General features: G+C 44.7%; 1 long non-coding RNA gene across 2 annotated transcripts; it reads left to right on the forward strand.

Annotated features, from left to right (window-relative positions):
* The first annotated feature begins 10615 nt into the window (after positions 1-10615).
* LOC113954652 lies at positions 10616-21246 on the forward strand. Of its 2 annotated transcripts, XR_003530300.1 has the most exons (4): positions 10616-11436; positions 11544-11614; positions 15135-15241; positions 20448-21246. It is a non-coding gene; the product is annotated as an uncharacterized LOC113954652 (long non-coding RNA). The 2 variants fall into 2 exon arrangements; XR_003530299.1 differs by having other exon boundaries at positions 10616-11614.
* The last annotated feature ends 398 nt before the right edge of the window (positions 21247-21644 follow it).

Here is a 21644-nt window from a genome sequence, read left to right on the forward strand (position 1 = left end):
CCCACTTGCTAATGCCTGTGTACTCCTGCTCATCACACAGTTCTGCCGTGACTGTTTGCCAGCCCACACACTCTGACCAACACCAAGGCACTTAAAAAACGGTTTGCCCTCATTTTGCTCTACCTAACTGTCTCCTAAATAAAGTGACTTTGTAAGGAAAATTGTGGTTTGATTGTTAAAAGCCATTTTTGGAACTTTTATTCCTAAAGCTCTAATACATTTGTGCTTTTGCACATGCAGCAATCCAGGTGCTTTCATTACGGAAGTTTCTAGGTTATTCCCAAAATCATGGCCTGTAGTCTACTGACAGTGGTCAGAAACATGAGACTTGTACAGTGTTCTCAATTAGCGGAGTAATGAGAGGACATAGTTGTGAGAAAAAACACAGTGAGTGGTGATCCAGAAAGCAAAGACAGCATTATTTTACATTTTTATTACAGGAGGGTTAAATTCCTCTGCAGGCTCTGTGCAGATTTAGAAGATGCCACAGGTGGCACCAAAAGGGAATGCAATACTTTGTAATGCATTTACATGATGAATATTTTATCCAATTTTACATCTAATTATATTTGCTTAAAAACATAGCAGAAGTTTCTTTTCTGAGTAATGAAGAATAGAGATGTGACATCCTTTAGGTTTCTGAAGGATTTAATCTTGCTTTGCCCTTACAGGAACATTGACTTTAGTTTCAAGGATTTGGTTAAGTTTGATTAAGTTTGCCAGACAAAGAAAACAGGTTTTTGAGGAAATGTGTTTTTTTCACACACATACATATGTTTTTCTTTCAGGAACAGCCCAGGCTTAAGGAGCTGCTGGCACCACAGGCACCCCACTGTTTACCCCCATCCTGATGTCTTCCATTTAGCTGGGCATGTGTCTAAGCTGTGTGTCAGTCCACACAGTGCAGTCAAGGAATTAATCCAAGTTAAATTAACTGTACAGTAACAGTAGTTGTGGGGGGTTTTTTTAACCAGAACTGAGATTCCCACCTGTGGGTTACCAGCAGCCCCTGGGACAGCTGTGCAAGCGAGAGCACACTGCCAGATGGAACAAGAGGGAGATGAGGGGATCCCGTCTGGGGTGCTTCTAGGACTGCCACCACATGGATCTAATGCTGAGCTAGAAGAGAACAAAACTGAAACAGACTATCCAGGAGTGTAGTGGTTTTCAGTGTCAGACTTCTCATTAAGACGACAATCAATGTATGTTGAATACATACTGAGGAAAGAGTGAGTACTGGGAGCTAACAGACCTGTTCCCAACTCATAAATCTGGAAATGGGCTGACTCTTTGATCTCTGACTGCTGTGACATCCTTCAGGCAAAAAGCCTTCTCAGTTCCCTTGCTGGTTCCCTTTATGGTTTCAGAGTTGTTCCAATGGCTGTCTTGTGACAGCAGCTGACATGCTTCCCCTGATGAGGAAATAAATGGTGAGGTTTCCCAGGCCTGAAAGCTTTCGTTAGGAGATAGAGATGTAACATTTATAGACTATTAAAAACAAGTCTACTTTGTTACAGCAGAAGAAAGGTAACTTTTACACAGTAAATTTTGTTGCAATGTATGTTGTACATGAGTGCAGGGTAACCACTGGCTCTGCGGTGTGGAATAGGAAGCCTGTGTGACCGAATTGTGGGCAAAGCAGTCAGTGCCTTTCGTGCAGCCCAGGTTTACACACACAGGCTCCAGGGCGTGGGGTTCATGCTCAGGCTCTGCATTACCTGTCTGCAGACGGTTGCATTTTCTAGAGGATGTACCTGTGAGGGCTAAGGCTGCTGTGAGCAGGTCAGGCTGCACTGCTTGGCTGCACATCTTTGGTGCTGACCTCTATTTACTTCTAGCCTGCCTCAGTTTCTCTTTCTGGGCTAATGCCAGCATGATGATATATCTTGGTGACGAGTCCTTATTTGCTTACCAGCAGTATGTGCTGGATGCAAAGCAGAGCAATTCTGTGTCCATAGCCCAGGAATCGTATTTTCTCTTTCCTTTTGCTCACTAATTTCCTCCATGGGATCCTGGCTTGGTTTAAAAGGGATCTCAGATTGAATAAAGGCAAAGGTGCTCTGATTGTAAAGGAGTGTGCTGTTAGGTGATCAGAGTAGGAGGTTTTTGCCTTCTTCTAGACAAGCAGGATGGCAGAAAGACATCTGCTTGCTTCTTTCTGCCACTTCTCTCCCTCCCAACATTGGCACACTTCACAGCTCCTACAGTGTCATCCCACTGATGTCCTAAAAGCCATGCCTGTGGAGTAGTGTAGTGTGCCTCCTGCAGCAAGGAAAATGCGCTGTGTCTGGATTCAGTGGAGTTTCCTTTCCCTAACAAGTAGTTTTGCATCCTGCTGTGCCCCTGGTAGTCTGACAAGGAAGTTTCCAACGTCTTGTAGGTGCCAATATCTGCATGGAGTCATACGTAGGCAAGGGCTGGAAGCATTTAGGAAGACATTCAGAATTTCCTCGCTTCCTATTCTGCATACTTGCTTTTACTTGTGTCCTGTCTAGATATAAAGGGGGATTTTACTTCTTCCCCCCAGATGCAGAAGGTATAAGTCCAGAAGTGGCTTGCTTTTTGAAATTAGGATGGCTAAAACTGAGAGAGCTATCTCTGAGGGACGAGCAAACTGCCTTGTGTTGCTATGATCCTGCCTTACATGACTTGAGGAACTGGAGCTTGGGAAGCATCCCAGAATGTATGGCAAGACTATGCAGTAGTGTGACATCCAGTTGTGACTTTGCTGACAAAACAAACACACCCCTTTAGATAACTAACACACATGAGCAGTTCTGCTGCTCAGTCCTGGAGGGGATGGGACATGATGGGTTTTATCATGCAGTGGTTTGTAGCTGCTAGTGCAGCCTTTGATGTGTTCAAACTCTTCTGGCTTCTCTCATCACCTTGGTCTTTCTAGGACTCTTCAGGGACACAGCTCTTGCATGGTATTTTGTCATCCCAGCAAGACTTACTGTTTTTTGGGTTTGTTTTTGTGGCTATCTTTAACATGAATCCTCTGGTCTCTAAACCTGAGATGGAAGTTTTCAGTAGTGCAAAGTTAGCAGTATCTTGTCAACCTGACTAAACTTGCAAAGACTTGGTATCTCGGGGATCTCAATTTCTACATCTGCAGAGGAACAGGCCAACAGGCTTAAATCTTATCACAGAATCACAGAACGGTTTGGGTTGGAAGGAACCTTAAAGATCATCTAGTTCCAACCCCCCTGTCATGGGCAGAGACACCTTCCACTAAACCAAGTTGCTCAGAGCTCCATTGAGCCTGGCCTTGAACACTTCCAGGGATGGGACATCCACAGCTTCTCTGAGCAACCTCTGCCAGTGTCTCACCACCTTTACAGTAAAGAATTTCTTCCTAATATCCAGTCTAAATCTGCCGTCTTTCCACTTAGAGCCATCCCCCTTGTCCTGTCACTACATGCCCTTGTAAAAAGTTCCTCTCCCTATATTAGGAGACTGACCAAAATAAAAGGAACAGTGGTCACACAAAACTGATTTCATTAACTTAGAGAAAGTTTAAGAAAGAACAAAATCACACTTTTGCTGTTAAGACATAGCTTAAGTTTAAGCTATATCAAAGAAGCAATCCCTGGATAATTATCTCACAAATAAAATTAATTGTAGACCAGAGACATTTGTATGGTTGCACGTATAACTGCATTTGCCTCAGAGCTTCTGCTGGCATGAAAATGCCATATAATTTCCAGCTTCTTTAGCAGGGTCCTGATAGTACAAATTGTTAATGCATGTTAGACTTAGGTTTTGAGGTTTTTTCGTTATGCCTAAGAGGAAATCTTTGGATGAATACTTAATTTCCCTTTGATGGCTTCTAGTCATTCTGACAAAGCTCTTTACAGCCTCCAAATGCTTTTAGAGGTTTATCAGGTCTTCCCAACGTACAGACACCAAGATCTATATATTGAGGCTTTTAGGTAGAGTTCTGAGATCTCACAGTGATGTCATGTTTTTAATTTACAGTTGTCATTTTTCTATCCCTCGTGGCTGTAATAAGGAAGAGCTTGAGCAGGTGGGCTGTTTATAGTCCTTGCTCTGACATGGTTTGCAGATGGCTTGAGACATATTCTTGAAAGACTTGAGCTGCCTGTCCATTGGGGATGTTCAGCTGTGCCCCTGAGAGCCCTTCCTTGCCAGAGCCCTCTACAGAAAAGAGGAGTTTTGCCTTTTTGGTCAGCCCAGGAAGTGTATTCACCTCCACCTGGGAGACAATGAGGTGGATACAGCCAGCATCTTACTTCAAGGCCAGAAGTGTGACTTGGCCACACTCCAGGCATCCCCAGACTGTCCCAGTTGGCAGTGGGTGCTTGGATGTGGCTGAGGAGTGAAAGGGAGAGCAATGCTGTCCCTATTTTCTGTCTGACAGTGTGACCTGGGGTGGTGCAGCCATCGTGTCGTGAATGTTACCTGTGACCAAGGGACTGGGCTGAACCCCTTTCAGGGCTTTTGTACCAACGGGTAAGAAATATGGGATGGAGCCCCTTGCACTGGAGAACCAGAAGGATGTCAGAGCCTGGTGACATCAGTCCCCAGCACAGGCTGCTGCTCACGCAGCCCGGCCCAGTGCAGTGCCACCAGTTATTTCAGATCCCAGAGTAAAGGGCCAGGCTTGCCCAGCAGCTCTGTGCACAGATCTTCCATGGGGTTAAAATAAATGCAATGTGATAAGTGGTTATGCCCACTCTGAAAGATGACTGTGCTTGGCTCAGACCTGATTCCCTCTATATGTGCATGATCTGTTTTGCTTTGAAAATTAAACTGCTGTCTCTCTTCGGTTTTGGCAACAAGAAGCTAATAGTATATTGTGACTTTAGCCCTGTGCTTAGGAGGGGGATGTGACTTGGTGGGTTAAGACATTTCCTGAGAGGTGTGAGACAAGACTTCAAGACCTGGTGGTGCTGTTCGTGTATTCTGCTCCAAGGAGTTGATAAGAGCTTCAGACACACAGAGGGCCTTGAAGAAAGCACCCGTGGGGGAGGCGTAAGAACCTGGCAAATGCATATGAAAAGATCAAGGGGCTGCATTTGCTAAATCCCAACAGGAACAGACTTGGGGCAAGATGCCCAGGTTCAGAGAAGACACAGCAACAGGGCAAGAGCAGAGTATGTCTGATGGCTGGCACCTGGCTCCCTACCTTAGGAGGGAGAGGAAGATCAAGGATTTGGGAGTGGGAGGGAGATAAGAGCAAACGGTGGGGGTGGGATGAGGGTAAGGGCAATAGGGAAGAAGCTACCTGGATATAGGAGAGGCTGGCTGAAAGAGCAGGAGATATTTAGTGTTGAATTTAGACAGACTTAAAACTCAACCTACCTTTGGGTTTTGAGGTACCCTGAGAATGGCAGGATGTGTGTACCTGACTCTCACTGGTGCTTCTGCAGTGAGTGGGCAATCGCACAGCTTGCTGTAGCAGCAAGCCCTAGGCTTAAACAAATCCTTGTTGCTATTTGTCTCTGTGCTCTCTCTGATTTTGTAGCATGTGGTACTGTGAGGGAACTTGAAGCCTCTACTTAATAGTTTATCATATTGCTATTGCATGCTCTGAACAAGGTCATACCCCACTCTTAGAGATATTTTCCTTAATGAAGAATATGAGAACTGTTGATGCAGGTGGTTGTCCGTATAAGATAACTGAGTTATCTGAACACTCAGTAATCTGCCATTAATTCACTGTGCAAGCAAAGGAAAAAACTCTATCTCTGCAGATGAATGAAAGAAGAAAGAAGAACAGAAAATCTAAGGAAAAAGACCCTGTTTACCTCCCTTTTGTACAGCACCTGCTTAGGAGAGGCAACCTTCCAGAGTGCATCCAGAATACTCACACAGGGCAGGGCGGGCAGGGGAAGGCTGGGTGATTGATAGCAGAAAGGCCACATCCTCTTTTAACACCAAAAATTTTCCAAACAGTCCCCTCTCTTCCCTTTTCAGGCTCCTTGGCCTCAGCAAGCAGTGTTAAGATACTGTTTTGTACCTTTTCTTGGCAGACTCCTAAACCCTAATCATCATCCCGTGCATGTGGTGAGCTCTTCCTTCTACTCCAACTTAGCAAATGCCAGTCACAAGATTCTCTGTTTCTGTCCTGCAGTGTTTGGTATCTGAGTGCCTGAGCTGCTGAAATTAATGGGGTTTTATGAGAATTTTACCTTTTTTTTTTTTTCTTTGTCAAAGCTTGTGTCTCATGGTTATTGAGAAAAGGATCCAAATGTGAAGCAAATTTTGCTCCAGTGTTTCAAAACCAGAAAGCAAAACATCTGAACTTTCCCAGTAAGGTCAGATGCCTGTTTCAATATGAACACAGATTTACTGTCTTTCTCTGCCCTTGGCTGCCCTGGTGCTATTAAACCCCACAAATCTTCCCTCTCTGAGTGACACTGACTGGAGATTTCTTCAGCTGGCTTCTCTGTGCTTCCCTGCTGCTTCTCAGGCATGTGCCAAGGTCAGTGCTCCGGCTTCAGACTTATCATCTATTCTAAATGTTTCCCATCCTCTTTTCTGATTAGTTTTGGAGATGAGAGATTCTTAGTCTCTTGTGTATCATGGCATTTGCAAAAAAAACATTTTGGTTTGTTCTTGCATTTTTTCTGGGCTCTTTCATTTCAAAGAATTTCAAGCCTCTGTACAGTTTGGTAGATTTTCAGGTTGAATATGTAATGGAGGGTGGGAAGCTCCACCTGAGCTGGGGATTTGTAGCTGATCATTAAATCAGCAGTTTCAGGTGATCATAGCTGGGGAGTGCAGTGGTTAATATGCCATTTGATGAAGTAATTCTCTTCTGTGCATGAATTGACTCACATTTCTTTGCTATTTAAAGTCACACTGAAGAAAAGAAAAAGAAAATGCCATCCAACAAACTTGGTAGACATTATTTCTGTGGGTTATCTTGACTTTTGTAAGCCCACAGCACAATTTTCTGGTGTCTGACTCACACAGAAGCACCATATATTTGCATAGAAAAGTATCTCCATCTTCCTCCCCCACTATCCATCCTCCTGCCTCAACCATCCCAGATAAGCTGTCTGATAGCATCCTGCATGTTGCCTCACTCCTCTCTGCAAATACGCTCTCTGAGGCATCCCTGCCCTCCACCCAGCACCCTCTGGGCTGCCCTGCTCAGGCAGCTCCTGCCCTAGACATTCAAAATGCCTCGTTCTCTCATTCCCATTTTACATGACAGCTGTTTTTCTTCCCCTATTATTCAAGCTCAGCTCCTCTGCTTTTGATTTCTGGCAGGATTATTTTTCTATTTGACTTGGGCCCTGTTTGCCAAGGGCACACCCTTGTCACCTCCATATTCTAATCCTCTCCTTTGTTATCTAAAGGTCTTCTTCTCTTTCCTTTTATTGGTACTTTTATCTCTTTCTCCACTATCTTTTAGTCCCCTTGATTTTTACCCCTCTCTTTTGCATGTGACCAGTCTTGTCTTGCACATGTTACTTGGGGGATTTAATACTTCTCTCCTTGACAGCTTTTCTTCCCTGCCCTGGAAGGTTCTCCATGCTGCTGGACACATGCCAAAGAGCAAATAAATTCATTATTCCAAGTGAGACAACTGCAATCCAAGACTGGAGAGTGACTCCAGGTGGCAGTGATCACAGCAGCTCTCTACTGACATCTTAGCCACCCCCCATATCTTTATGAGATCACGTTTTTCCTCTTTTGCAGCCATATTTTGACATGTGGGAGGCTGTCCTAAGGTATTTCAGGTAAGAGAATGCACAAAGGAGAAATGAGAGTTTGCTGCAAGGCTGAGTGATCAAAAAAGAGTGCAGCAGCATCGTAGTGTAGGTTTCTATTTACAGTTCTACCGCTGCTGTCCTCTTTTGTCACCACGGTTGGGCTCACTGACACTGCCTGAAGTGTGGCTGTAGACAAAGTCTTCATGGCTGAAAATTGCAAAAGTGGGCATGATATCACATCAATCACAGCATCACCTCGGTGTTTCACAGTTTGTGTGTCTTGGTCAGTGCCAGCATAGCAGCATTCATGGTTTTCTAGCATTTCAAAAAGGCTGTATTTCTCTCAAATCTTGCTAGGATAAGGGCAGAAGGGAGAAGATAAGGAATTTCCTTTGATTAAGCTCTCTTGGTTGAACTGTCCTTCCTCCATGTTTTGTATTTCTTATTAGGCAAGGCAGCAGGACTCCTGGCATGTATAGATCAGTCCAAGAGAAACAGGGCACCTGCTACCACTGAAAATCCTGACAGACTGAAGACCCTGCCCACAGAGCTTGATTTTACATCTCTTCAGCCAAATGGTCATCTCTCCTCTGGCTGCATGGAGCAGGCTCCTGCTTGAGGGACTGATAATTTCTAACTGAGATGCAGAGAGCCACACAGTTGCCCAAGCAAGCAAACCCCTGTGTGTTGCACTCTTTCCTCATCCGACCAACCTGACCTCCTTCATCTCAAACAAATCTTTGCATTTCAGCTTTGCACAGCAGCAAGTTGCCATTTACAGTGAAAAAACAAGTCTGGGCTGTCCAAACATATACATCAAATGCCACTGTAACTTGCCTGTGGCTCTACTGCTGAAGGGAAGGTTCATGGGATGGTGGCAGAGACACATGGGGTTGTTCCTAGAAGATCCCTATTCCAGAGCTAGATTGGTGCCTGTTTCCTGCTCTCCAGGCCCTTATCTAATCTTGCAGCAGTGCAGCTTCACCAGATTCCTTTGGCTAACTGACGATTTAAAGCTGGTTTCAGGTGGGAATTTTACTTAGGACTATATGAAATGTGTATGCACAAAGAGCTGCAGAATACCAGATCATGCATTCCAGGTCTGCGTGAACTTCTCTCTCCATACTTCCCAGGGTCAGTTCTCAAACTCTGACTGGTGTTTTCAGCAGCTGCAGAAACCATGGACCACATCACACAATAGGAAAGCCTTATTCACTTTTTCTTCATGACAAAAGGACAGGCACTCCTGTGAAATCCTCTCTGTGGGTCTGGGTTGCTGGTTTTCTCCATGTAGGGATGTAGAAATCATGAATTGTAAAAAAAAGGAGTAATGAGGTGCTCTTTGGAGCACTTGCAGAATAGCCATAGTTTAGATAATGGCTTTTTTTTTCTTCTTCTGGGTGGAGTTTGGGCCATTTGGGAACTGACCATTCAGCTGACCATTGGATGTGGAATAGGAAGGAGAGTAAAGCATACAGAAGACAGCAACAACCTTGGGGTGAGGCTGGGAGACTTCTGTGGTTGCTGGTGTCATCTGCTTAAGCAGAAATTAATTTTCCATTTTGGAAGGGGGAAGGCAGCGCTGATCATTCCTGGCTGCTGCACTGGGTACGTGCCGATTCACTTGGCTACGAGGATGATGCATTTTGCAGCACAGAGGAGGCTTGTGTCCATGTAGTTTTAAGGAGAAATTGTGCCATCACACCCTTGAGACAGTAAACAAGTGTCAGATTGTGAAAAGGGCTGTACCAGTAACTCTTACCTGTGACATTTTTGGCAGGCCATCTCACCAACGCCCAGGGAAGGCTCTCAGACGGGTGATGCACTGTCTCCTTGCATTTTGCAGCCTTTCCTGGTAAAGGTAGGCTAGATATCCCTGGCTTGGCCTTTTAAAAGGACTTCTTCCTAGGATGGTGGGTCCCTGCAAGATGCAACAGAGCAGGTCAGGACAGAGTAGGACAGGAAATAGTAGGACACTGACATTCCCTCATGGGATCTTTTCGGATCTCAGAAGAAACCACAGCTAAAAACCAAACAGTCCTCAGTCACAGACTCAGAGAGGAGTTGCAGTGATTGTAAAACTGTGAAAGATACCCCAGGAAACCCAGGACATTCACATGGAGTACATCCAGCAATACAGTAGTATAGATACTCAGATAAGTAAGGAGTGGGTTTGGACATTTCGAGTGCTAGACCTCATCCAATCAACACTGGTGAAACCTCTGCACTAAACCTTTATTCAGCAGTGTTTCAGCCTCCCCTGTTTTATTGTACCCTAGTTTGCATGTCCTGTACCCCATGGGCAGTCACCCTTGAAAGAAATTGAACCAGAAGTGTCCCTTGAATATTCCATGGCAAAAAAACCAGTTACATACAGCAGTCACAGTGGCTGCTCCTATTCTTGTATCATGACCTCTGGTTTTGGCTGACAGCTGTGATGATGGAAAGAGAAAAGGGAGCCTGGAAGGAGTCCGGGCAACACTTTGGATACTTTGGGGAAAAATACTTGATTAGTATGTGTGACTCCAGTGTGAGTTCAGCTCTTAGGGCTGTCATCATTGCTAGCTGACCAGAAATGCCAGGCAGGCACAGGGAAGAAGCACATCATGTATTTCACCCCATATCTCTAGCAGGCAGGAGAAGCGTGTGGCTTTTTATACACTGTAGTAACCCAGATGAGTTCATGGAGCACTGCAGTGTGGAGGGCCACCCTTGCCCACTTTCCTTATTCCCTAATCCCCTTGTGTTAGCTACAGGGATTGCAGAGTACAGGCCAGGTTTGAGTTGTTCTGAATCAGTGTGGTGAGTCCTCATCTTCAGGTTTATGGAACTTGTTCCCAGCTGTTCTCCCTCAGGCTACTGCAGAAGGTCCTCAGCAGCAGTTTTCCATCCTGCAAGGATTTAAAGCAATGCAGAGATTTCATCCAGGAAGTCTGTGCTGCAGCAGGTGCCATCCTCAGGGACCGTTATCATCAATACCCTTGAGTTCTGGATAAGTTTTCCCCAGACTTAGCTTTGTTATTTTCTTAATAGTGAAGTATGGTGCAGAGATCTCTCCCAAAAGCTCTGGAAGCTGCTGGTCCTGTCCGGAAAGGGGCTTGGTTGTGTGATGTTCCTCACCAATGATTTTTACTGTGCAGCAGCTTTTACCCAGGTTCCAGCAGCATCACGGTGGCACCAGTGACAGCAGTGTAAAAGCACTTGGCCTCTTTCAATCTGGACAGTCACCTGTGAGGCACTAAGAGAGCTTCCTACAGCGAGGTCAGTCCAGCTGTCAGTCACTGCTCACCTGGGCCAGATTTGATTGCTGATCCCAAGATGAAAGGTTTCATCCTGTCTTCTCCAGAGGCGGCTGCTCTTCCTGAAGAAATATTTCAAGACCATTTCTACTGGATACAGGAAAAAGAAGCAAACACATTCCCGTGCTTTTACTTCCATGCTGGTATTGCATTGCTTCCTGTGACCCTCTCTTCTCCCAGCAATGCATGGCTTTAAAGTTGCACAGGCTGGGTGGAATATATTTTAGAGCGAGACTCAATTTAGCCATGATGTCAACTGCAGCCAACTATAAAAAGCTCAGTAATGCTCTTTGAAAGTGTAACAGCTGCTGCTCTACACAGTCCCTGGTGTATTACAAGTCCGCCCTACTTCATGTGCACACAACCAAAATAAAATACGATAGCAATCATTATATAGTTCAAGGAATTTGGGACAAAATCTCCCCAGAAACCAGGAGGAATTCAAGGTTAGACAAACTGGGTAATTTTACACAGTTTGTTAACAGAAAGGTAATTTTATCTGGCTTTGCAACGTAGCCTGACTTCTACCTCACACTTGACTACGTGTAATCAGTGATCCCTACACAGTGACAACCAAGCAGAAAACCTTTTGGCAGTTCTGGATAAACTGACTTCTTGCATGGGGTAAGTCCAGAAATACATTATCCAACATATGAAACCTATTTTTTTCATTAAGTGGATGGAGCCACATTTATTTCAAAAAACACCAACCAGGCCAAAATTTCCCATAAAAGCAGGACTATTTAAGAAATTGTGATTTGTTAACCTAGAGTGAATAGAGAGAAGTGAATGACTGTGGAATTGTGCTGGCACTGGAGAGGGATCTTGGCTTTCAGGGCTGTTAAGGACAGCCCTGAAATAGTGGATGCTCTAGTAAAGCCAATTCTTTTCCAAAATCTGAGCAATAAGCATTTAGGAGTAATCCCTGCATTTCACTCTGCAGAATTCCTTCTCTTGAGGGCCTTGATACATTTTCCAGGGATGTGTCTCTGTTTTACTAGAACATGGGAAGACTGAGCGGCCTGCTCACAGTTATGCAAAAGCCAGCGAGTGGAAGAGCAGAAAGGGGAGCCTGGATGTTTTGGTTCTGCTTTCCCCCTTCCCTTGAGTCACTGGCCTGCTGGATGGTGAGCTGACGTTACCAGTGGTCCATCCAATTCCATTTTCTGCAACCACATGAGACAGCTCAAACGATGGGAGTACAGGAAGCAACAACTACATCAAAAAGACAGAGAAAGTTTCAGAAAAATTTCATTAGTGCCCAGTTTGCTGGAATGGTTGCTTGAAATCCTGCTGGGCTGAGCCCTGGCTTGGTGGGGTGTAGCATGGGGACCAGACAGGCTGAGGGAGGACAACACCCTCCAGCCTCACAGCTGAATGGATCAGCCTGAGCTCCAGTTCCTTTCTGCATCCTTGACAGGACTAAACCAGTGCGAAGTGGCCACAGTGTTGCCGGCAGATTGATTTTGTGTGGTTTGTACTTCAGATCGGGCCTTTGTAGTGTGGGTGAGGAACAGCCTGTTCCAAGGGACGTGTAAACTTCTCTGACACGGGTTTGAAGCAGTCGTGAGCTCACCAGTCTGCGAGGAAATGGTTGGCTGCCAAACACGGCTGTTACCAAAGGTGACAGGACAGTCGGGCAATGTGAGGAACAATTTGGCGTCAGACAAAGCCGTTGGGGTGGAAATGCACACACCACAGGACAGGCTTGGGTGTGTCTCTGAGCACCGGCTGCACCCAGCTCCCAAGCAGGAATATTTTATCCACGAGGAAATCAGAGGCACCCAGAAATGAAAGCAAGCGGCCTCCAGTGAGACGGGAAGCTTGGGAGGGAGTCACGGAGCAGCCCCAGCCCCCATCCTTCCCTGGCAGCTCTCTGGAAACCCCTCAGGCCCCCCTACTTTGCCAGGGCTCTCAGCTGTTTGCTGTGCTGTGGGCGCAAGGAGCGTGAGCAGGATGAAGAGCTGACTGGGGAGAGGGTTTCTTCTACATACGGATACACATGCAAATACACACTGTATGGTTGTTTAAATAAAGTGACACTGAAGAAGGGTGACTTGTGTCAACACACAGAGACTAATTTACATGCTACAGTGTGTAGCAATATGCTGTCAGGTGCGAGCTGGCACAATTTTTTGCATCCAGCCATGTACACATAATGGTATCACAGGGGGAGCCAAGTTGCTGTGGAATTAAAGACTGTGGGTTTTTAATGGCACCTAGGAAACAGGATACTGGAAATCTTTGAACACTGAATAACTTCCCAGCCAGAGGCTTTACTGGTCCTCTAATAGTCTGCAGATTATTTGGGATTTTACTATACCCCTTGATAACTAAGAGCTCAGTTCTTTAGCTATTGAGCAGTCTCCATTTTAAGTAGGGACAGATGAGACTTTTTGCAAAGCTTTTGTCTACCTTTGTTTGAGGCTTTGAGACAACTGAGTGGCTTCTACACTTCCAGAATTGAGACTGGTAAATCATTGGCCATGATCCCATTTGTTCAAAAAAATAGCACTGCAATCCTAGATGGGTTACAAGACGAAGGTGTCTGTCTCATACAATAGCCATGGAAACCTCAGGCTCCTGATGTTCTGATTCCCTGGCTATGATTTTCCACAGTGACCAAGTAATTTATTTAATCCTTTCACTACCTCTTTGCAGAGTCTCAGCTCTTTGAGGTGTCAGAAAGAATCATCAAACCAACTCCTTCAATGCTTTAAAAGGGAAGATCTTGTAATGTGCCACTGAGGGGGAAAAAAAAAAAAAGGACTTTCTTACAAAATAGATGTTTTCCCTCTAATATATTTTACCAGTTGAGGAAAACAAGGTTTTTCAAAAAATAAAATTAACCAAAAATTTGGATCTTTTTTAAATTAATGTGATGCTAAAGCAAACATCTTCTTTCTTTCACATGTGGTTAGAGAAATTTCCTTCTTCAGATCTTCAAGACTTTCCAGCCCTCCTGAAAAACTTTTCTCCTGACTTGTAGATGGCAGTTAAAAGGATCAAAATTATTAAATATTTTGTGCATTAAATTACTTGCCTCTAAATAAGTTTCTCATCAAACCAGTCATATTGGATACTCTTACTTATTTTTGTGGGATTCAGAACAAGCCCCTTCCTAACATGACCACTAAAGCTGAGGGACTGGATCAGTCTCCTAAAGTGATCAACTGTGAGATAATTACTTTTTGCAGTAAAATGGAGTGAGGGGGCCAGAACGAACAGCCACTGACCTGCAAGTGACATTTCACACCACAGTGATAAGGTTCAACTGGCAAAGATTGCTACTGCCCTCTTTTTGAGTAGAGAGGATTAGCAAGAACCGGCTGTCTGTCATGGATAACAGGTTGCTGGGCACACTACTAGTGGTCCTTGGGACTCCATCTGGCAAAGAATTTCCTTCCACAGGTTTTGATCTGCAAAGAAATGCCAGTTGCTGTTGTGAATATCAAAGCCTGTTCCCTAGCTGGAAAATATTGTTGTTTGCTACTCAAGGATTACAATGACGGGCACTCTGTGGAGGCCTGTAATATAAGCCACACACAAAAAGAGATATTCATGTATTTTTGATCCTAAGGGCTTGTCTATGCTAGAGATATGTTTTTTTGCTGTATCTCAGTGAGGTTAAAGACACACTCTTCCTGCCTATGTGTGTATAGCTACACCTAAATGAGGGCTTTTATCAACAAAAGACCCAGCTCTTAACTCACATAATTGCATTGGTAATGCTCCTTTAGTGGAGCCCAGCTTATACAGATTCTGCAGGCAGAAGGATGCCAGAGAATTGCTGCTTTCATCATGATAGTGTTTTATCTCAGGGGGCAGTGCTGATACTTTGAATGTTGTTAACCTCTGCTGTTTTAGGACTGGTGTGTAGGAGTGCATCACCACTGAAACAGGCATTCAGATACTTCTCTCCTGGGAATAGGGTTCAGGAAACTGGCTGGTGAGATATAATCACCTTGGTTAAACTTTCCCTTTGAGAACTCTTGCCCTGTTTTTCCCACACATGCCAGCCATCCCATACCCCATTTAACAAGAGATACATGATGAGGTCCCCAGTGGATGACTTCATGACTGCTTTAAATTATATGTTAATATGTTGTTCTCCTCCTCATTCAAAGATTTCATTATCTTGCAGCAAACCATGTGAAAGGAAGAGGATTCATGTCTCCCTGTCTAAGAAGAAAACATATAACCTCTTCAGCAGCAATTCCTCTCAATCATCAGCAAGATAGAGGCCAGAAGGTGTGTAAATAAACTACAGACAATTTAAGCCAAAGGGGCTGGGTGAGATGATGGCTGTACTAAATGTGCCAGTCTTGAACTCTGGGTTGTTGAAAAGTGAGAGTTTGGCAGCTTAAGGAGATCTTGCTGCCTTCTCCCTTTGCCATCTCCCTCATCTCACTCCTCTCCTTGCAGCCCTTCACCCTGACAATTGTACTGACTCAGTTTACAGGGCTGGGCAGTGAACCAGATCTGGGACTAAAGCCAGGAGAAAGAGAGTGAGAGAAGTATAAAAGGAAGGAGGCTGCATTTCACTACAAGCCAGTATTGCCACTGAAACCCCCTCATACCAAAAGACAGCCTGCTGCAGTGATGGAGAGAGGAGTCACAGTTTTGCCAAGAGGAGCATCTATAAGCCAAGAGGAGGCAGAATTATTAGTGCAGTCCCTACACAGACTCAGTTTTGTGACTCTGCCTTGCAACAAAAGATTTTGCACTACTTTTGTAAAAAAAGGATGTTACTGCTTATCTCCTGTGAGGACAGCCTACTCACAGATAGAGAGAATGGAAAGTTCTGTCTCAGTAATTTGTTCTGCACTATCCATTAGGAAACTGGACTGAGGAGGTTTTAGCTCAAAGTTTCTGATTTTGTTCACCAGCCTTACCCCGGTAATTTGCTCTGATTTTATTATCCTTGATGAGAAATAAAAAGAAATTAAAGAAGAAAAAGATGTCAAAAGACTATTGCCAGTCAGGCGGGACCTGTGTGATTCTCAGCAGTTCCGCTGTGCAGTACATTTCAGTCTGTGGTTGTTGCCACTGTGAGTAACTTCCAAAGTCCACAGAAGAATGGAAGTCAATAGATTTAGTCCCTCTGTGCAGGACCTGCCTCTCCATTAGCAGTCCACAAATCAGAAGAGGTTGAAATTGCCTGCTGGAGTGCAATTCTACTCACACAGAATAAGGGAGATAAAAATACACTTCCTGTACTGAAAAGATGTTCTTTAGAGCAGAAGAGCACAGGTAGGGAAGCAAACTATCTAGTTATCTGCCTATTACAGGAACAGCAGGATGGCTAGATCGGTGTGGCTGCTCTTTAGGTTGCAGTTTGGTATTGCAGCTGAGGTATCTACAAGCTGGTCTGTGTTTCCTGTTTGTGTTACTTTCCTTACATTGCATCTAGTGGCTGTGTGGCCACAGGGTGAATCTGTTCATCTGGCTGACAACAGCAGCAAAGTAACCATGCCATAAAAATGAGTAGTTTTCAGCCAGATCAGCCAGCTGAATCAACTCACCCTGAAGCCACTCCAACAGTAGATTTGGTGCAAGGGAAAGGGCAGAAAACGCAGCTGGGAGCAGTGGTGGAGTGCGACCACCGCTATTTGGCATTAGCTCACAGCTCCAACTGCAAGCTGCCCCCAAAGGGACAACCCATCCTCGCTTCCCTGCCCCTGGCAGCATGTTCTTGTTGCTGCCAGTGCTTTCCTGACCCTTCGGTGAACCAGGCCTGCTTTCCAAGCCAGCAGAGAATTAACCTAGGAAGTGAATAATTTTCTGTCTGCATGATAAGGTGAGAGGGATTGCTGAGAGGTCCGATGAGCTTAAGAGCTGGCAACCAGGATGTTGATGGCAGTGTGTGGTGTGGGGCTGGGAGCAGGCCAGAGCTGCAGCCATTTCTGAAAACCTCATTCTTAATTTAACCCAAAGCAGGAGAAACAACCCCAAACAATAACATACAAAAGTGAGCCACAGCTGAGCAGATGGGAACCAGCTGCATGGTCTCCATTAAAGACCGCATCTGATAATTAGATGAAGAGGGACAGGTTTAATGCATGCTTTTGAAAGGTGTGTTATCCTTCTGTTTGCTGAATGGAAGGAGTGACACGGATAATGCCATGTATTGCACACGTAGCCTTGCTCTTCCCAAGAGAGATGCAGGAGGGTCAGTAGTTTTGCTAAGAAGTCTCTCTGCCTATCATTTCCTGTGCCACTGGACAGCTTGGAGTCCCAAAGGTAGGTACAGCTCATTTGAAAATAAAACCAAAAGGAAAGGACACAAGAGGGAAGAAGCTGGTATGTAGCACAGGGCTGAGGAGGACATGTCTGGAGCATCAGAGTCAGGGGCAGGCATGTGTCATTCCTGTCCCCTTTGGGGACATGTGCTAGTTGGGGTCAGACCCTGACACAGAGGTATCTTTCTGGATAAAACGCTTTCTGGAGGTGTTTTAAAAGACCATCCATATGTGCTCTAAATTTACATGGATAGAAATCATTCATCTGGCTGTTGGTTCAGTTTTCTCTGGGCAGATAGCCAAAAATGCAATTGCTAATTGCATCAATTTCCCTGTTCTCTCTTCTGTAAAATCACTTTATTAAGGGGAGCTGGTTAAATTCAGGAAGTGCTCAAATTTCCTGCCGTATCTTGTTTGGCAAAGACTTATTGATAAAAGTGCTGTAGTACTTCTCCCAGCTCATGTGCCTGTGGAAGGCGTGACTGTTTACACAGTTACACTGCAGCAGATGCAATCATATCAGCCTAAGATAATTAAATGGTATCACTTCATTTATTAGACTGAACTGTTCTTTTACGGTCACCTGTAGCTGGTATAACTGTGTCCGTGCTATGGGATGTTTGCTGTCTGTCAAAATGAGAATATTTAGTGAAGATGGACTTTAGCATGTGTATGTTTCCTCAGGAGTCACTCTAGCACTCTGTCAATAAATGCCATTCCAGCAGTATTTGCTGACATAGCTGAAAATGTATTGCCAGATCCTACATCCGATTGACTGTTATTCTACACCTCACATAGTAAATTAGAGAAATCAGTGTGAACGTCACCATAAATAACTACATAAATGCAAGGCAGCAGCGCAGTGAACAGTATTGGCTTCAAAACAGAGACAACTATTATCCACCTGCTGTAGAGAGGCCCCAGAAGGAACCACAAGTCATTTCCAAACTTGCAGCTCTACTGCTGTCTTTCAGAGCTGTCCAACAGGACGTGCAGCACATGGCACTGTTTGCTTCTGTGTGCCAGGCAACAGCAGACCATGCTTTAAAGGAGACCTCCTGAAGGAACAAGAAAATGGAATCGCAGTTATTTTCAGGCATTGACACAAACTGCGTAGAGGTTTTCACTCAGAAATTGCATGCAGGTTTCTACTTGGAAAATTACCTTTCTCTATTTTTTTCCCCTTCTCTCTCAGGTTTTCAGTTTTCATAAATACATCTCTCTTATGAGGGGAGACTGTGGGAGCTGGGCCTGTTTAGTCTGGATAAGAGAAGACTGAGAGGGGACCACATTCATGCATAGAAATATCTCAAAGACGGGTGCCAAGAGGTTGGTGCCACTCTTTTTGGTGGTGTTCAGCAACAGGTGGAGGAGCAGTGGTCACAAACTAAAACACAAGAAGTTCCACCTCAACGTGAGGAAGGACCTCTTTACATTGAGGATGGCAGGGCACTGGGACAGGCTGCCCAGGGAGGTTGTGGAGTATCCCTCTCTGGAGACATTCAAAACCCACCTGGACATGTTCCTGTGTCACACCCCTGCCTTGGGAGGGGTGTGAGACTGGATGATCTCCAGAGGTCCCTTCCAACCCTAATTATTCTGCTATTCTGTGATTAGTTCCTAGAAAAACTGAAACTATTCAATTCAGAGGAGACTGTGGTGGAGGTCTTGCAGAATTGGATTTAGAGTGCTCTCTTGCTTCACTGAAAAGCGGGAACATAAAATCTTGAGTTAGCTTATTTTCCTCCACAGACATAAGACATTTGCATAAACAAGTAGTAATACAAATGACTTAGAGAATTTTCTCTCTGTGACTCCTGTTGTGCCTTTGTTGTTCCAGACCCAATAGGTCCAAACCCAATTTACTGTGCACACATGAATGGTTGGTGTGTGATCCTTGAGTTTAACATGTCCTGAACTTGTAAAAAGTTACTGAGAATATCTGATGTCTGTCACACATACATTAGGGTCACCACAAGCTCTTAAACTTAAGGCAAACCAACAAGCAGACACAAAAAAAGCAGCTCAGTGGTAGATGAGGTTGAGTGGTCACCAAAATGGACAACACTGGCAGATGATAATGATGATTCTATGATTCACTGTAAGTCCTGGGACAAAGATATTTTCCAGCATGCTTCAAAAAAAAGAAAATTCATTTCTATAAAATGACTGTGATCAAGAGAACTACAAGGGGAAAACAAAAATATTTACATATACTCTTAGTCTAGATTTTATCAGACATAAGCACAAACCGAATTTGTTTTCCTTTGTGTTGCTAGCAGAGCTTGGAATCCACTGTAACGGTGTCTCCCTGGGTGGTTTTACAGTGTCAGATCAGCTCCTAACCAAACAGCTTGTATCTGTCCTGTAAGGAAAGGCAGGCAGACAAAGAGGAAGCCTGTAATTAAAGTAAAAGAACTTGAACACTTTCTTCCTTCTGGTCTTGGTCTGTTCAGTGAGTACAACTCTCATGAATAGAAAAAGAAGACAATAAAAAGAGAAACAGAGCTGTCATGTTCTAGAAAAAGGTCAATTCTGTTAATACTTACTCACAAATACTATTCAATTGCCAAATGTTGGAGAATTTAATTCATCCATTAACCTGGTCATCTTCCCAGAGGTACACGTAGCCTTTCTTTCCAGACACTCCAGTCCTTCCCAGCTATGGGAGCTTTGGGCTGGTACAATAGCACTAGGGCTGGGAGTGATGTTCACACCCAGTTTATTTAACACAGCCATTCCTGAGAAGCTGATAACAATATTTCCACAGTGAGTGATTTGCATTTCTGAGCCCATAGCACAGTGCCAGACCTGGCTGCTCGGAGATGTTCATTTGAGACAATCAAATATTTAGCAGCCGTTGCTGTAGCAAACACCACATTAGGCCACATCTTTCAAATTGGGGCTCCTTCCTCTGTTAGACACCACTGTGCAAGTGGAACTCTTCCAAAGGACAGCCAAAGCCACAGGAAGCACGCAGGTTTCTCCCAGGGGTGTCTGGGAGGAAGGGCTGGTGGTCTGGTACCTACAAGAAGTAGGTTCCTCACTCTTGCACCAGGAAGAGTGGAAGAGCTGTTTGTTTACATGAGGCTAATGTCCTATGAATGTTTTAATGCTTCATTGTATAATTGCAGTGAGTAGCTTGGTATTTTTAACTGTCAAAACATTCAGCATCTTGAATTAAATAGTTAATTTATTCTCTATAAACTTTCTAGGTCTACATTTCTTACTGGAGGGCACTGTTGCTGGACTAGACTGCCTCTTGGGACTTGTATTTCCTCCATGTTTCCCTTCCCATGCAGAACCCGCTGTTCCAAGAAACAAGTGAATAATTTACTGGCTGAACTGAGCATATTCATCTTATCTGTGAATTAAGCTCAGGGTTTTCTCAAATACATAAATTATTGGGAATTTGTCATAATCATTTGGGAAATATGTCTTCATTTACAGGATTGATGAGCAATTCACTGAAGGCGTTGGAAGTCATTCTGGCTGCCTGGCAGGGAACAGCCAGGACCAGCTGCTTCTTGAGGGCCAGGGAGCCAAGGGGGCTGGGAGTGCAAGATGAGGTGAGGACCTGGGGGCCTGTGGCCATAGTTCAGGTGAGGGCCAAGGACAAGAGCTTCAGCTGAAGGAGTTCCCAAGGGCCAGGGAGCCAGTGTTGGTTTGGGCAGTGGCCTCCTGATCAAGCTGCCTGGGAGTGCTCCCCATGGCAGGTCCTGAGCCCTGGCAGCCAGACCTCCAGCAGTAAGGAGGACGTGCTCAGGGCCCCATGGCTGCCTGGATAGGTGGCTTTGGATAAATCTTTATTTTATGCCAGATGAGCCAGGATTCTACGCTGCAACACAGATAACTATCTCTGAAAATGCAGAATTTTCTTCTGGAAAAATATTTAATAATTTTTTATTAAATTATCACTGACCAGAACTTCCTGACGCCTCTCAAAATTTGAATTTCCATTTTTTTCTAATATATCATCTCGCAGCTAATCCCCTTCCTACACCTGATCAGGCACTCACCTTGTTGCACATCACAGCATTTACTGACACCACAGTGTAACAGCGAGTTTCCGTATTTGTAAATCCAACTTGGAAGCACCATGAAACAGAGGAACGTCAATGTAACATGTCCATTCCACACTCTCCAGAGCAGCTGTGCTATGGGGAAGGGAGGCTGAGATCCACTGAGGGCAGCTCTGTGCTGCTTGGTGGCTCCCTGACTGGAGGCAAAGCAAAGACATCTTGCTTACACTCTCCAGCTGGGATCCTTCCAAGAGTTTATGCTGCCCTTCATGAAGGAACCTGCTCCACTGCTGCCAGCTCACATGCCTCTTGCACAGTATAGCAAAGCTGGCACAAGAAGAGAGGCATAGTCTCACATTTGCTAAGCATACCAAACATTTGCTGCAGGAG

The sequence above is a fragment of the Corapipo altera genome, unplaced genomic scaffold (assembly GCF_003945725.1).
Source record: "Corapipo altera isolate COAL_440 unplaced genomic scaffold, ASM394572v1 48, whole genome shotgun sequence".
Taxonomy (NCBI): Eukaryota; Metazoa; Chordata; class Aves; order Passeriformes; family Pipridae; genus Corapipo; species Corapipo altera.